Source organism: Oryx dammah, unplaced genomic scaffold (genome assembly GCF_014754425.2).
Source record: "Oryx dammah isolate SB20612 unplaced genomic scaffold, SCBI_Odam_1.1 HiC_scaffold_27, whole genome shotgun sequence".
Taxonomy (NCBI): Eukaryota; Metazoa; Chordata; class Mammalia; order Artiodactyla; family Bovidae; genus Oryx; species Oryx dammah.
In genome coordinates, this window is record NW_024070211.1 from 4,826,485 (window position 1) to 4,840,404 (window position 13,920).

Genomic DNA, 13,920 nt, shown 5'->3' on the forward strand with positions numbered 1-13,920 from the left:
CTGCGTTTGTTGTCTCAGTAGCTCTCTTTTTTTGCCAAGTGGTTTTCCGTTGTATTGATATACCATACCACCATTGTTTATTTATTCTTCAGTTACTGAATATTTGAACTATTTCCAGTTTGGGGATATTATGAATAAAGTTCTTTTGAATTCAACTTTGTAAACTTTGAGTGTAAATACTTAGGAGTGAAATTGCTGGATCGTATCATGTTTGCTTGACAAACTCTTTTTCAAAAGATTATTACACAAGCATGAGTCTCTCTACATTTTCGTCATGTTGACTTGGTTTTAGTCATTCTGGTGGATGTTTTAATTTTTAGTTGCCTGATAACGATGTGGAGTACCTAGCTAGAGCTCTTGGTCAATTGTGTGTCTTCTTTTTTTTGAAATGGTTAAGTCTCTTGCTCTTTGTGTGGACTGGGGAGGAAGAGTTACGCATTTTCTTGTGAACTTCCTGTGCGCGTGCTCATTCACGTCCGACTCTTGGCCACTCCATGGACTGTGTAGCCCACTAGGTTCCTCTGTCCATGGGATTCTCCAGGCAAGAATACTGGGGTGGGCTGCCATTTCCTCTTCCAGAGAATCTTCCCAATCCAGGGATCGAACCTACGTCTCCTGTATTAGGAAGTGGATTCTTTACCACTGAGCCACCTGGGAAGCATTGTCGGCTTCAGGAGTTCTTCATTTCCTGGAGACAAGTCTTTTGTAAGCTATGTGTATTGTGCGTATTCTTTTCCAGAATATGTCTATCTATTCAGTTTCTTAATGCTGTGTGTTTATTTTAAAGATTTATTTATTTATTTCTGGCCATGGTGGGCCTTTGCTGCTGCACCCTGGGGCATTCTTTGTTATGGAACACAGGCTCTAGGCATGGAGGCTTCACTAGTTATGGCTTGGGGGCTTAGTTGCTCTGTGGCATGTGGGATCTTCCTGAACCAGGGATGAAACTGGTGTCCCTTGCATTGCAAGGTGGATTCTTAATCACTGGACTACCAGGGGAGCCCAGTGCTATCTTTTGATGAGCAGAAATTTTAAATGTTGGATGAAGTCCAACTTAGCAATTTTTGAAATGAAGTTAAGACTCCTTGTCTTACCCAGAGTCACAAAGATACCTGCTTATGTTATCTTCTAAAAGCTTTATGCTTCTGGCTTTTTATTTATTTTTAATTGAAGGATAATGCTTTGTAGTTCTGACTTTTATAATTAGGCTTATGATCCATTTCAAATTGATAGAGTAAGATTGGGGTTGGTGTTTAACTTTTAACCAATCTTTTACCATTTCTTTCATGTTTTGTTTCTTCATCCCTCCTGGCTTCTTCCTAGAGATATTCCTCCATCTGATATCCCAGTTCCCTATTTCATTGCTCAGATGCTGTATCTGTTCTATAATTCATTCTACCTATTATATTTGTTGTTTCAACTGGTTTTTCATATAGAATCTTTCCACCTGGGTCCTTTAACAATTTCTTATTCTCTTTTATTTCACGAATATCGTATTTCTTTCACGTGTTTCTAATGCTTGTTTTAGAATTCTTGTTTAAAATCCATCTGTTGAACCTGGCCAGTTCCAGTGCTATCTCTAATCAGTTTGTTTTTCTTTGGAAGCTGGTGTGCTCCCCAGATTCCCTGTTCTTTAACCCCGTGATCTCATTCCTCAGGGGAAGGGGACGTTCAGCTAGCCTGTCTGGTGCTGCATATTGGGGTAAAAATCCAAGCCTGACCCTGGTCTCTGTCAGCATCGGTGAGCCCAAGGAAAGGCCAGTCCCAGAGTGGAGACCCCCAGGTGCCAGAATTGCATAGCTCCTCCCCGGGTTTAGCATCACAACTCCCCCAACCCCCACCAAGTAACGAATTCTCACTTCTTTTCTTTAACTTTGTTTAATTTGGGCTGTGCTGAGTCTTCATTCGGAGAGGCAATGGCAGCCCATTCCAGTACTCTTGCCTGTTGCTGTGCACAGGTATTTTCTAGTTGTGGCAGCTGGGGACCAGCTGTGGCACGTGGGGGCTCAGTAGTTGTGGCACATGGGTTTAGTTGCCCTGTGGCATGTGGAATCTTCCCACACCAGGGACCGAACCCACGTCCCTTGCATTGGCAGGTGGATTTTTACCCACTGGATTTCCAGGGAAGACCTGAGCCTCACTTTCTGAGTGCTAGGAAGAAGCAGCCAGGGGAGGGGGCTGTCTGCCTAGGTCAGAATCCTCCAACCTCCAGGTCTGGAAGAGAAGGGCTGGTGGAGTGACTGTGAGTTCACTCTTGATTCTGCAGTTCCTCAGCGCCTGCTCCGTGGCCCTGATGTTATTCCTGCAGACACTTGGGCCGTCTGCCTGGTCCCTGCCTGTTCCAGTGAGAATGCTGGCTTTCATTTCTGAAGGGCAAGTGGGCATGTTTTGGGGGCGGGGGCCGGGAGAGGGGATGGAGGGGTTGTGTTGGGGAAGTCTTGATGCAAAAAGGCAAGAGCAGAGCTCAAACTCTGTTATCTGTTCTGCGGTGTTCTCCACGCCCGCTCTAGGCCCTACCCCTTCTCTTGGCTGCTGCGTCCCCACCCCCTCCCCCTGCACACACCGATTTAACCACCCCCTTCCATCTCCCCAGGAGATTCCGCTTCCCTCCACAAGTTCCTAGGCTTAGTGACGTTTTGCTCTATTGTTACTCTGGTGTTGATTTGTGGGAAAGGGGCCCAGAGCCATATGTCTTCCTTCACTGTTTCAAGGGAAAGTACATGCCGCACCCCAACCACATCGCCAGCCAGGGCACAAAACTTCAAAAGAAAAACAGCAAACTGACTCAGGATAGCACTGGAGTCAGCGACATTGGGACAGAAAGACCCAGAACTTTTAATTACCATTAGAAACATACAAAATAGATAAGGGAAGATATTGGCAATGTAAAACAGTATAAGAAACTGTATTAGAAAAGCATTACACAATAGAAGGACCATGTGCAAATATGAAGTTTGGTTCAATATGAAAACTCAGCTTTATCATCTGTTTCTGCCCCAACCTTTGCATGCAACTAGCAGCTCACTGTTCCCGAAAAGAAGGACTTTCGCCTCCAGGCCTTCACATGTGCTGCTGTTCACTCTAATTAGTCTGTCTTCCCTGCACTTCTGCTGGAAAAATTCTGGTACGTCCTCAAGATTCTTTCCCTGAAGACCTCTCGTGGGCAATGTGACACTCATCGATAGCATGGGGTTCTAGAGTTAGGAAACCAGGTGCCTGTCCTGTTCCTCAACTAACTGACTGTGTGACTTTGGGAAAGTCTCGTTATCTTTCTGGACCTTTAGGCCCCTGCTGGGAAAAAAATGAGTGTATTGAGGTAGATTATTTTAGAGCCCCTTTTAGCTCTGACAAGCTGGTGCAGTTGTTTCAGGAAGTGGGGGACCCCATTCAGGGTCCGGAAGTGGGCTCTTGTCTAACACTTGGAAATGAATTGTCTGAGGAGACAGACGTGCTGACAAGGCAAGAGACTTTGCTGGGAACCCAGGAGGGCTGCTCCGCTGGGTGACTTGCAGTCTTGGGTTTTATGGGGATGGGATTTGTTTCCAGGTTATCTCTGGCCAACTATTTTGACTCAGAGTCCTTCCTGATGGTCCTCGCATTGCTCAAGCCATGATAGATTCCAACAAGGAGGACTCTGGAGGGTTAGTAGGACAGGTGACATCTCGTTTTGACCTTTCCCAAATTCTTCCAGTTGGTAGTGGCTTGTTAGTTCCATGTTCCTTACCAGGACCTCCTGTCATAAAGTAACTTATGCAAATGGTTACCAGGGTGGGCAGTTTTTGTGTTTCCCCTAACAACTCCCTGCTGAGAGACTTCAGTTCCTACTCAAGATACTTCTTGGGAACTGGGGCAGCGATCTCTTTCTTCTGTAACTGCTTCCAGCTGAGATGGCTGTAGTCCTGCCTCGTAGCTAGAAGTCTCTCTCCACATGATCTGCATATAGGTATTCTGTGCCCAAAGCCGACAGTCACCCTCATGGTAACAATTTAGCCTGAAACTATTTGACCCTGTCGGAGAGGAAACAGAGATCAAAACAGGAGGCCTAACAGGATAGTCATCACCAGGCCCCAGAGAACAAAGGCAAAATTGGGTTGGGGGCTTCAGGGTATGATTTTCTTCTGATCCGTTGTGGTGAGGTAATAGGGCAGTGCTCCAGGTGTCTAACAGTCAGCCTGAAGTTACCATCCTCCACCTGGGTGGGGGCCCCAGTTCTCAAAGATATTGCTGTGCATGTTTGTTGAGTGAGCACCAGGCTCTTGCCCCAAGACCCTACCACTGCTTGGCTGTACTTCTCCTGTTTCTGTACTTCTTCCCTTCCCTTATCAGCAGCTGTTTGAATCTGAGTTCCAGAGAACTCAGGAAAGGTCACCGAATGAAGCCTATACCCTACAAAGATATAGAGAAATAGAGGACACAGAAGGGATTTGTATTCCAAAGGCCCACAGAGTCCTGCTCAGTTTTAATTCAGGGAACTGGGCCCCTGGCTCGGGCAACTTCCTGTCAAAATGTGGCACGATGCTGCCTCAATTTGAAGAATAGACTCTGAACTGTAAGTTTTTCTGAGTTGCAAGTCCTGGATCTGAGTCTTATATGATTAAAACCTCAATCCCTTGGTCTGCCATGTTGGTGTGACCGACCCAGTTAAAGGTAGTTGGAGGAGTGACAACTGGAATTTTAATAGAGTAAATCTCATTTCTTTTCAGGGAGAGTAAGCCTGAAACCCAGTCTGGATCAAGTATTTTGGGGAAACTCATCTAAGTAGGTTTTAACTTTAAATGTAATATTAACATATAGATGAAAGGTGCTATTGGTCATCATATATGGCTCCTTTTTTTGTTAGTGTATGATCTAAAGCAATTTCCTTGTCTAAAAATGTAATAGTTACAAGAGGAGACCTTTAAAAAGTAAGGTTGTAGTTACTAGCTGCCAGCGGACATTGTTTTGAGAACATCTGGTAGCATCCAAGTCTGACACAGCTCAGAAAGCAATTTCTTAGCAATACAAGGACTAGCCTTAAATTACATAGTGTCATCTAGTTATTTCTTTGGATGTCTGAATCATAGTTACTCCATTTTTACTTTTAATTGTAATATTCTCCTTAATAGCCAAAGCAGATGTCACCATTAACGATGTTAGTATTTCTCTAGGTATGAGAAGATGCTAGAATTGGAACTCATAAAATCTTCTCCTGGAAGTATCTAACTATTTGAAGGCCTCTTCCAGTTTTTCCCAGAGCACCAAGTACCTCATTCCTGATCTCTACCCTGAATGACTTTCAAGAGGGTGTTGAAGGTCAGCAGCTGCAGTAATTTAATCCTTGTAGAGGTAGATGACAAGTGCCAATTTCCAGTCAGCAGAGTGCCTTCATGGTCATAAATTTGACCATAGTTTAGGGAGGGGGCATTTCATGACCATTTTGTCCCACGGTGCTGGGAATGCTTATTCCCAGGTCTGGCAAAGATTTTGTTGACAGGCCACTCAATGTGCTATTGGACTAGGCCTCATTAACAGTGCCAAAAAGCTCCAGACCACCTGTCTTTACTAGTCTCTTATGATACAGGAAAATATTCCCTCTTATTGCTTCTTCCCATATCTAGAATTAGACACTGTTATAACTATTGATCTCATATAGATCTACATGTCATCATTTTATCAGAGGCTCAGTCAAACATGTGGTTATGTAGGAAATAGCGATTTTATAAAACAGATAAAATACAAATAACATAGCTAGCAGTATTAGTAAAGTCATAAGAATTAAGCCAAAACTTTCATTAGGTGTAGCCCAATATATTCCAGGTCATCTAATTTAGTCTATTCTATACCAATCCTTATCTTTCAAGGAAATTATGTACTGGCATTGCCCATAAAGAAGATCCCCTGGAGGAAGGCATAGCAACCCACTCCAGTATTCTTGCCTGGAGAAGCCCCATGGACAGAGGAGCCTGGTGGGCTACAGCCCATAGGGACACAAAGAATTGGACACGCCTGAAACAACTGGGTGTGCATTGTCCACAAGGCACACAGTCCAATCCTAGTGTGACTAGACTGATTATCCTTAGTATGATTTAATTGTTCCCAACATAGAGGAAACTTTAAACTTAAATTACCATAGCCTGGTGTTTTCTACATAAATCCATCCCATAATTATGGGAGATTTTATTGCTTGGCTGAAACTTTGCTTGTTGGTCTGATTGAGCTTGATTCACAGAAGAAAACTTATATTTATGGCCAGAGTCAGAGTAGGCATTATGAACTGACCAGGTGAGGGGATTCTACCTAGTAATATCAATAGTGACCTGAACGTGACTGGTGGGGCACGCGTTGGTCAGCCAAAATGGATTCCAATGAGGAGGATTCTGAGAGGTTGGTAGGACATGTGGCGTCTCCTTTTGACCTTTCCCGAATTCTTCTGGTTGGTGGTGACTTGTTAGTTCCATGTTCCTTACCAGGATGTGTCGTAAAATAACTCACAAAAGTGGTTACTGTGGTGCCTGGGCGGGGTGAGCGGCTTCGGTCAGTGATTCCTCTAATACAGTGGTTAAGAATGAAGGTTCTGGACTTAATCTCTGTGTTTCAATGAGTAGCTAGTTCAGCTCGTGAAAGCTCATTTTCTAACCTAGCATAATGGTTAAGAGCTTACGCTTCGGGCTTGGGCAATTTGGGTTCATAATCCCAACTCTCCCACTTGTCTGCCTTGTGACCATAGGCAAGCTGCTTAGTCTCTATGCTTTTCCCCCCAACTTCTGTCTAATAAAGTTGATCCTAAGGGTGCCGACCTCAGGGTATAGGAGCCGAATGAATGCAGCTGTCGCTGTGCTGATGGTGGTGGTTCACCATCACACAGACCTTTCTTCATTCCACTCCATAAAATCTTGATGTTTGCCTGCCAGGCTCTATCTAAATTTTTAAAAATTCTACGCAATATTGCCTAACAGATACTCTCCATTGCATTGCATCTTTAAAACAGCCTTGAAAAATCAGGATGTTTTAAAACAACCTTGGGAAATGAGAACCTGTAACCCTGTCTTACAGATAAGGAAACTGCAGCCTCAGACATAAAATCACTTTCAAAGCCGTACCGCCAGGACTTAACCTTGTATCCAGCTTCTCCAAGGCCAAGGCCTTTCCAGTCTGCCTCATATTCAGAAAGATTAGTCTGGGGTTTGGGAGCTCATTGAACAAATCCAGATGGGAAAGCTTGGTGAGAATGCCCCCTCCCCCTTCCACACATACGCCAGCTGTCTGCCTGCCCTAGGCCTTCCACAAGATGTCTTTTGTAGGTTTCATGCAAATACAGGTTTTTTGATGGGCCAGAAGTTAATTGAGGAGACAGAACGAGTGTGGGTTGGACAATTAGGGGCTCAAGTGACCTGAGATAGGGAGCCAGAGGGGCTCTGGGAAGGAGAGCAGTAGTCTTGGAGGAGGCGGAGTCTGCAAAGAAGAGAACTGAGATTCAACCAGCCCGGAGCTGATGCTGGAGAGCGAGGCCTGCGGGTTGTAGGTCTTCCTAAGAGGCGGTTCCAAACTGTGGCACCGGGGCTGACCCCAGCCCTGTAGTTTACTCTTGCAGGTTTGAACATGTGGCTTTACCTCTCAGAGACTGTAAAAGGGCTGCTAGTAACCTTTGGTAAGGGAGAAGTATCAGTGCACCAGAATCTCAGCTCCACGGCTGGTTAGATTGGCGTGTGTGGACTTTAGTCCTGAAGTCTCGGTTTCCTTGCTTGCAGTTCTCAGCTGTGTGGGATTATTGCAAGGCTCCGGTGAGACGATTTCCTGGTGAGACTTTTTCTGATCTCCCTATTTAAAACTGCAAAAAAAAAAAACCCAACCCAAACAACAACAAAAACTCCCTGCAAATACCACCTCTTCTCCCTGCCTTCTATTTCTCCATCTCATTTACCATTACCTACTGATTTCACTTATTTTCCTGCATTATCCTACTGATTTTACTTGTTTTCTTGTTGTCTGCTCTCCCCACCAGCAGCGATTTGCCCCTGGTATATAGTAGGTGCTCAGTAAGCAGTGGTAAAATGAAGACTGGTTGATAACGTATAGGGAAGGCCCTAGGGTATATAGGGGATGTTGAGGCTGTGTCGGTTGGATCTTAAAGATGTTGGGCAGAGGCAGCAGGACAGCTCGCTTGGGATGCCACAGGCTGCCTGTGAAAGCATTTGGAGCCTGGATTTTAGGGTGGTGTCTGGACCCTCTCTGGCCACAGCCTGCAGGAAGTGAGCCCTGTAGGAGTGCCCTGTAAAGCCGGATGGGCCTGAGTACTGGGGCTTCTCATGGAGCCAAGACCCACAGGGCAAACAGGAAGCCCACGATGCTAGGCTTCCCTGCTTTCTTTAGCTTTTTAAACCGCTCTGATTGCCCTGTGCAGGCATGCTCAGTTGCTCAGTCGTGGCCTCCTCTTTGTGGCCCCATGGACTACAGCTTGCCAGTGACTCTGTCCATGGAATTTTCTAGGCAACAATACTGGAGTGGGTTGCCATTGCCTCCTCCAGGGGATCCTCCCAACTCAGGGATCAAGCCTGCATCTCCTGCGTCTTTACCACTGGGCCATCTGCGAAGCCCTCTGATTGCCCCTAAGTGGAGCAAACTACCTCAAAGAAAGGCCAATCCCAGCACCGTCCTTATCATCCAGAAGGCACTGGGATTGGAGTCACACAGATCCAGGGGCATGGCCCTGCCCCTCTTTAGCAGTTGGGAGAGCCACTATTCCCCTCTAAGTTTCTATTTCCTTCTCTGTGAAATGGGTGCAGCAGTTTCCCCTTGTAGGCCAGCCTCCTAGGGCTTTGTGTAAAATATAGTGAAAATGTGTTTGGTGACCTAGCATCATTAGACCAAAGGGCCTAGAAGCCTGATTGTACCTGTGGCCCTCAGCACAGGACCAGGCATGTAGTAGACACTTGGACCAGGTGGTCAAAGAGTGGTTAAACTCAACTGACAACAACCTGTTGGAAGCGGAGGGTCTGAGTCTTGCATGTAGAAGAGTTTTTAGGCAAATCCTCTCCATGGACTTTGTACAATTCTACTAGTTAACAGAGTCCACAAAGACCTAACTTGTATTGGTTGGCCTCATTTTATCATCCGCTTGAAACTTACTGATCCATCTTTAACTCGTTTGCAAGATTTTTTCCTTTGATAGAGACAACTAGCTGAGTGACACGATGTGGTTGTTTACAATGTAAGTAGCTGAGAAAAATGGGCTAAACTAGAGTTCTGAGCTTAGGCTCTATGTTCCAAATAATAGAAAATCCAAGGTAATTAGCTCATATAACTTGGATGTTCAGAGGTAGGCTTCAGGCATGGCTGTATCCAGGGGCTCAAGCCATGTCATCAAAGATTCAGATTCTCTGCATCTCTCTATTCCATCTTTTGCTTTATTCCATCTTCTGTGTAAACTTATAAACCCAAAGGGGCTGACCCGGGAGGGAGGGGCCAGTGTGACTGAAACCCCTCCCTTAAGTGCCTGTTCCAGATAGAAGAGGTCCCGAGGAGGCTGCAGTCAGGTGGAGGCCCAGGAGGAGCCAGTCTGGGGACAGAGGCAACAGCCTGACGTGAGGACTGGTCATGGGGCTGGACGCACGCACAATGGGAGCCTTGCTTTGCTCACTGCCAGGACTCTGCTGCACGCGCGCGTGCGCGCACATACACCCACATGTCACATGGCACACTGACGCAGGGCTCCCTGTGCTGGGGGTGGCTGAGGCATCGGCGTCTGCTGTCCGTGATGGTGCCTCTGATGGAGGTTGTCCTGCATGTGACTGGGCTGGGGCAGCCAGTGCCCTGGGTGTGGAGCCAGACATGCCTGGCCTGCATCCCAGCTCTCCCACGTGGTTGCAGTGTGACCCTGCACCCCCCGCCCCCTCTCTGAGCCTCAAGTTTTCTCTTCTGACCCGAGCTGGTAATTCCCACCTGGCTAGGTTCTTGGAAGGTTGAACAAAAAGCTCCCGGTGCGTAGTAGGTGCTTCATTCATTGAGCTTCTCCCCTTCCCTCTTCACAGTGGTCCTCCTGTTGACAGCTGTGTGACCCTGGCTGAGTTACTTAACTTCTCTGTGCAGTGGGAGCAGCAATTGCCCGTACTGTGTGCTGTGAGGATTAGATGAGGGAAGGCCTGGAAAGCGCTTAGTGCCTGGCACCCTTGTTATCACTTCTACTAGCTAACATTTACTTTGGGTGTTTAATATGGGCCAAGCCCTGGGTCTTTGTCTTACTGTTTGTTGTGAAATTCGTTCTGATGATAGCCCAGTGATACAGGTACGCACTGTGATGGTTGCCATTGGACCCGTGAGAAAACTGAGGCCCAGAAATGGCAAGTGACGTGCCCAAGGTCACAAAGCCAGCAAGCGATGGGGGCTCTGCTCAGCCGTGCACCCCTTGGTTGGGACCCTTACCTCTGCAGGCCCATATTTTTTGCCCGAGGTGCAGGGTGCATTCCCGCCCTCCCAGAGTCAGCAGGGATATCAAATGCAGGAGTGCCAGGAGCCTCCATCCGCTGGAAGGTTCCCTGGGAATGTGAGGAGCCGCTGTTATTGTGGGCCCGGGGCAGTGAGACCTGTCTCTGGGAACATCCGTGCCCTTCCTGTTCCGACGGGAGCTGGGCATTCGAGAAACCAGACACACGCCACCAGGGATACTGCTTGTGTTGGCTGCCACCCAGAAGGTTACTAGTTCATGGCCCATTTCTCTGAAGTCCAGAGCTGCCTCAGCACCCCCAGCTTGCAGGGCCTGTGTGGGCCGTCTGTGGCATGGAGGTTTCTTCTCCTCGGGGAAGGCTGCCAGGGCACGTGGCGCAGTGGGGGCAGGCGGGGAGGGCAGCCACGGTGGTCCAGGGTCCTGCAGGAGGGCCAGCCAAAGTGGGGGATGGTGGGGGAGGAAGGGTGTGTCCAGCGCTGGAGTCGGGCCTCCAACCGAGGTCCTCCCCTCCCCCCAACCCTGCACACCCTGGGTGGTCCCCTCTGCCGGACAGGCCTCCTGTGATCAAAGACTTGGACTCAGCCACTCTCTCGGTGTGACCTGGGGCAAGTCATCTCACCTGTCTTTGATGAAGTCGGGGTAAGAAGCCCTCCCGCAGGGGCTGAGGTGCACATTCAGTAAGAGCATATAATGAGTGTGAGTCAAATGGTAGCTGTGTCTATTCCATTAATCCACACACACATCACGTACACATTGCAGGTAGGAAAGATGTGGTTTGTTTCTAACCTTACTGATTGCTTCAGGAGTTTACACTTGGCCCCGGGAGACAGGAGCCTCCACAAGCGATGTTGAATTCTTGACTTGGTCGCTTTCTGGCTGTGTGATCTTGGATAAGGTGCTTAACCTCTCTGTGCTTATGTTTTGTTACCTGGAAGTGGGGTGTATGGCATCACCGACTCAATGCACGTGAGTTTGAGCAAGCTCCGGGAGTTCGTGATGGACAGGGAGGCCTGGTGTGCTGCAGTCCACGGGGTCGCAAAGAGTCGGACACGACTGAGTGACTGAACTGAACTGAAGTTGGGTGTAATCATAGCGCCTACCTAGTAAGCTATTGTGGAGACTGAATGAATTAATATAGGTGAAGTGCTTAGAACAATGTCTGGCACACAGTAAGAGCTATGAAAAGATATGCTATTTTTATCACAGATATAATGACCAAGTATGTGGATTTTTCTAGAATAGGCTCAATTTGAAATGTTCTTTTCAGTTGACAGGAACCACTAACGTTTGGAATTCCAAGACACTGGCATCCATGCTGTGCCTCACAGACTGCCCTGCGCTTCCCATAATAGTGCTGGAAATCTTAGCTGGTTGGTGGGGAGGCCTGTTCCTTCTGTTGACTGCTGTGTGGCCCTGGGGAGGTTGCACACCCTCTCTGTGCCTTTTGTTTCTTGTTCGCTGTGAGAGTAAGCATGGGACAGCTCATCTCCTGGTACCAGAGGGGCTCCCGCTGCAAGAGTGCTGAGTAAGATGCCTGAGGGCAAGAGATGGCAAACACCTCGGATGTAAAACACTTCCCCCTTCCCCACGCCACTCAGCTCCCAGGCTTGGCCCCAAGCAAGGTGGCTTGGGAGCATGTCCTTCCCGTGGGAGGGGGGAGCCTGTGTGGGAGCATCCCGGACCCTCCTCTGCCCAGGCGCCCGGGCACGGCGTCTCTGGGCCCTGCCCTCTCCCTCCCCCACCTCCCTGCTGCCAGCTCGCCTCTCTCCAGTTGAACCTTGACTGGCTTCAGTCCTTTGCCCGCGGAGCCAGTGTGTGGCACCTAGACTGGGCCAGGCGCCCAAGAGAGCCACAGAAAAACCTCCAGCTCTAGAACTCAGACCCTTGAGGCTTTCGGTTCCAGCTCTGCTGTGTGGCCTTGGGCGAGCGGCAGACCATCTGAGCTTCAGAGTCCTCATCTGTGAAAGGTCAACAGAAGGCATGTAAATCAGGTGGGGCCTGTCGAGCGCCTGCTCTTGACGCTGCTGACCTCAGGGAGCAAAGCCCTCTGTGTGGTCTGTCCTGGCTGACTGTCCTCTGTCACCAACGGACCTCTATATGCCACATTGCTACCTTCTTGCCTTTGCGTTTTTGGGTTCCCCTGTACGGAGCGCTCTCTCTCTCTATTCATTTTAACCCCACCATCCATCCAGCCTGGCTCTCCTCCTCCCCATTCCATGGAAGCTTCCCCGCTGACCCAAGGTGGTCTGCTTCTTCCTTCTTCAAGAAGAAAAGGAAGTGGCAGGCCACCAGCTGGGTGGTTTGTCTGTGAGAGAGAGACAGACGGATCTGGCCCTCAGGACATGAGGCACCCCTAGGACTCTAGGAACCGGAACCTCCATATCTTAACTAACTCCTCCCCCGGCTGGAGGTGCCCAGTAGCCAGGCAGGCTTTTCGGATTCTGGAGTCTTGGAGCGGGAAGGACTCCTGGACCTCCCGGGCGGGTAGGTTTGTGGTGCGCCCGGGGGGAATGACCGCCGGCTGAGTGGGCAGGGAAGGGTCTGTCCATTCTCGGCGCCAGCCTCTTGCCGACCCACTCGCCTCCAAGTCCGTCCCGCGCTGCTCAGTGGCCGCGGCTGCCGGGTGACTCTCACTGCCCGCTTGCCACACCCCGGGCTCTGTTTTAAGCCTTCATGTGTACTAACTCATACAATCCTTACAATGACCCTACGGCTTCTGTTGCCTCCCACTTTGCCGATGAGACTCCTGAGGCTCCAGGGGTGGGCTCAGTGGCCCTGAGCGCCCCCCGCCCTGGCTTGAGAGGAGGGATCTGAACCTGGAGCCCTGGCTCCAGGGCTCGCTTCCTGCTGCCGAGCCGCCTCCTCCATCACTCAGCATTGACCTGCCACCCTCCCACCCACCTACCCACATTCCTGCCCGGCCGGCCAGCTGTGCGCTGGGCTCTGCCAGCCGTGGGGCGGCCGCCGTCCACAGAACAAGATCCCTGCTCGCTAGGAGCTCACCCCGTGGTGAGGAGCGACCACCCGTGGGTCTGTAAGACTCTGATAAATGTGCTCCAGGTCTTGAGCACCCGGCTTCTAGGGGAGGAGCTATAACTGCCACCAGGTCCTGGGCAGGGTGCTGGGCAGCCCAGCAGAGCTGAGGCCGAGGGGGGAAGGGTGATGGGAGGACTTCATTGGGTGGACAGCAGGGAACATTCGAGACCTGTTCCAGACCAGGGAACGCAGTGTGCAGAGGGGCTGAGGCTGGAGGTGCCTGGGTTGGGGGGATGGAGATGGTGGAGGAGAGACAGCTGGCATCTTATTACAGCTCTGAGGGTGCCACGGCTTGGCAGCAGGCAAGGCTGACACCAAGCCTCCCCAGGCACTCCTATGTCTGTTTTCTGCCAAGATGGGGTGCTGTCAGCAGCAGCTAGAGGTCTCACTCTATCCCAGCACCTGGCCTGCCACCCTCCCAAGGAAGTCTGTCCTTGGGTCTGACCTGCAGCCCACTCTGACCA

General features: G+C 49.3%; 1 protein-coding gene across 3 annotated transcripts in view; it reads left to right on the forward strand.

Moving 5' to 3' along the window:
* The window catches only part of ALPL (alkaline phosphatase, biomineralization associated), a 65,148-nt gene that overhangs the window by 22,658 nt on the left and 28,570 nt on the right, over positions 1 to 13,920 (forward strand). Inside the window, exon 1 of one of the 3 annotated variants that reach the window (XM_040229514.1) lies at positions 643 to 705. The exons of the other annotated variants lie outside the window; for them this stretch is intronic. The gene's annotated coding sequence lies outside the window, so the exon portion shown is untranslated. Of the gene's footprint in view, positions 1 to 642; positions 706 to 13,920 lie in introns of those variants that run through there. 3 annotated transcript variants of the gene reach the window in all.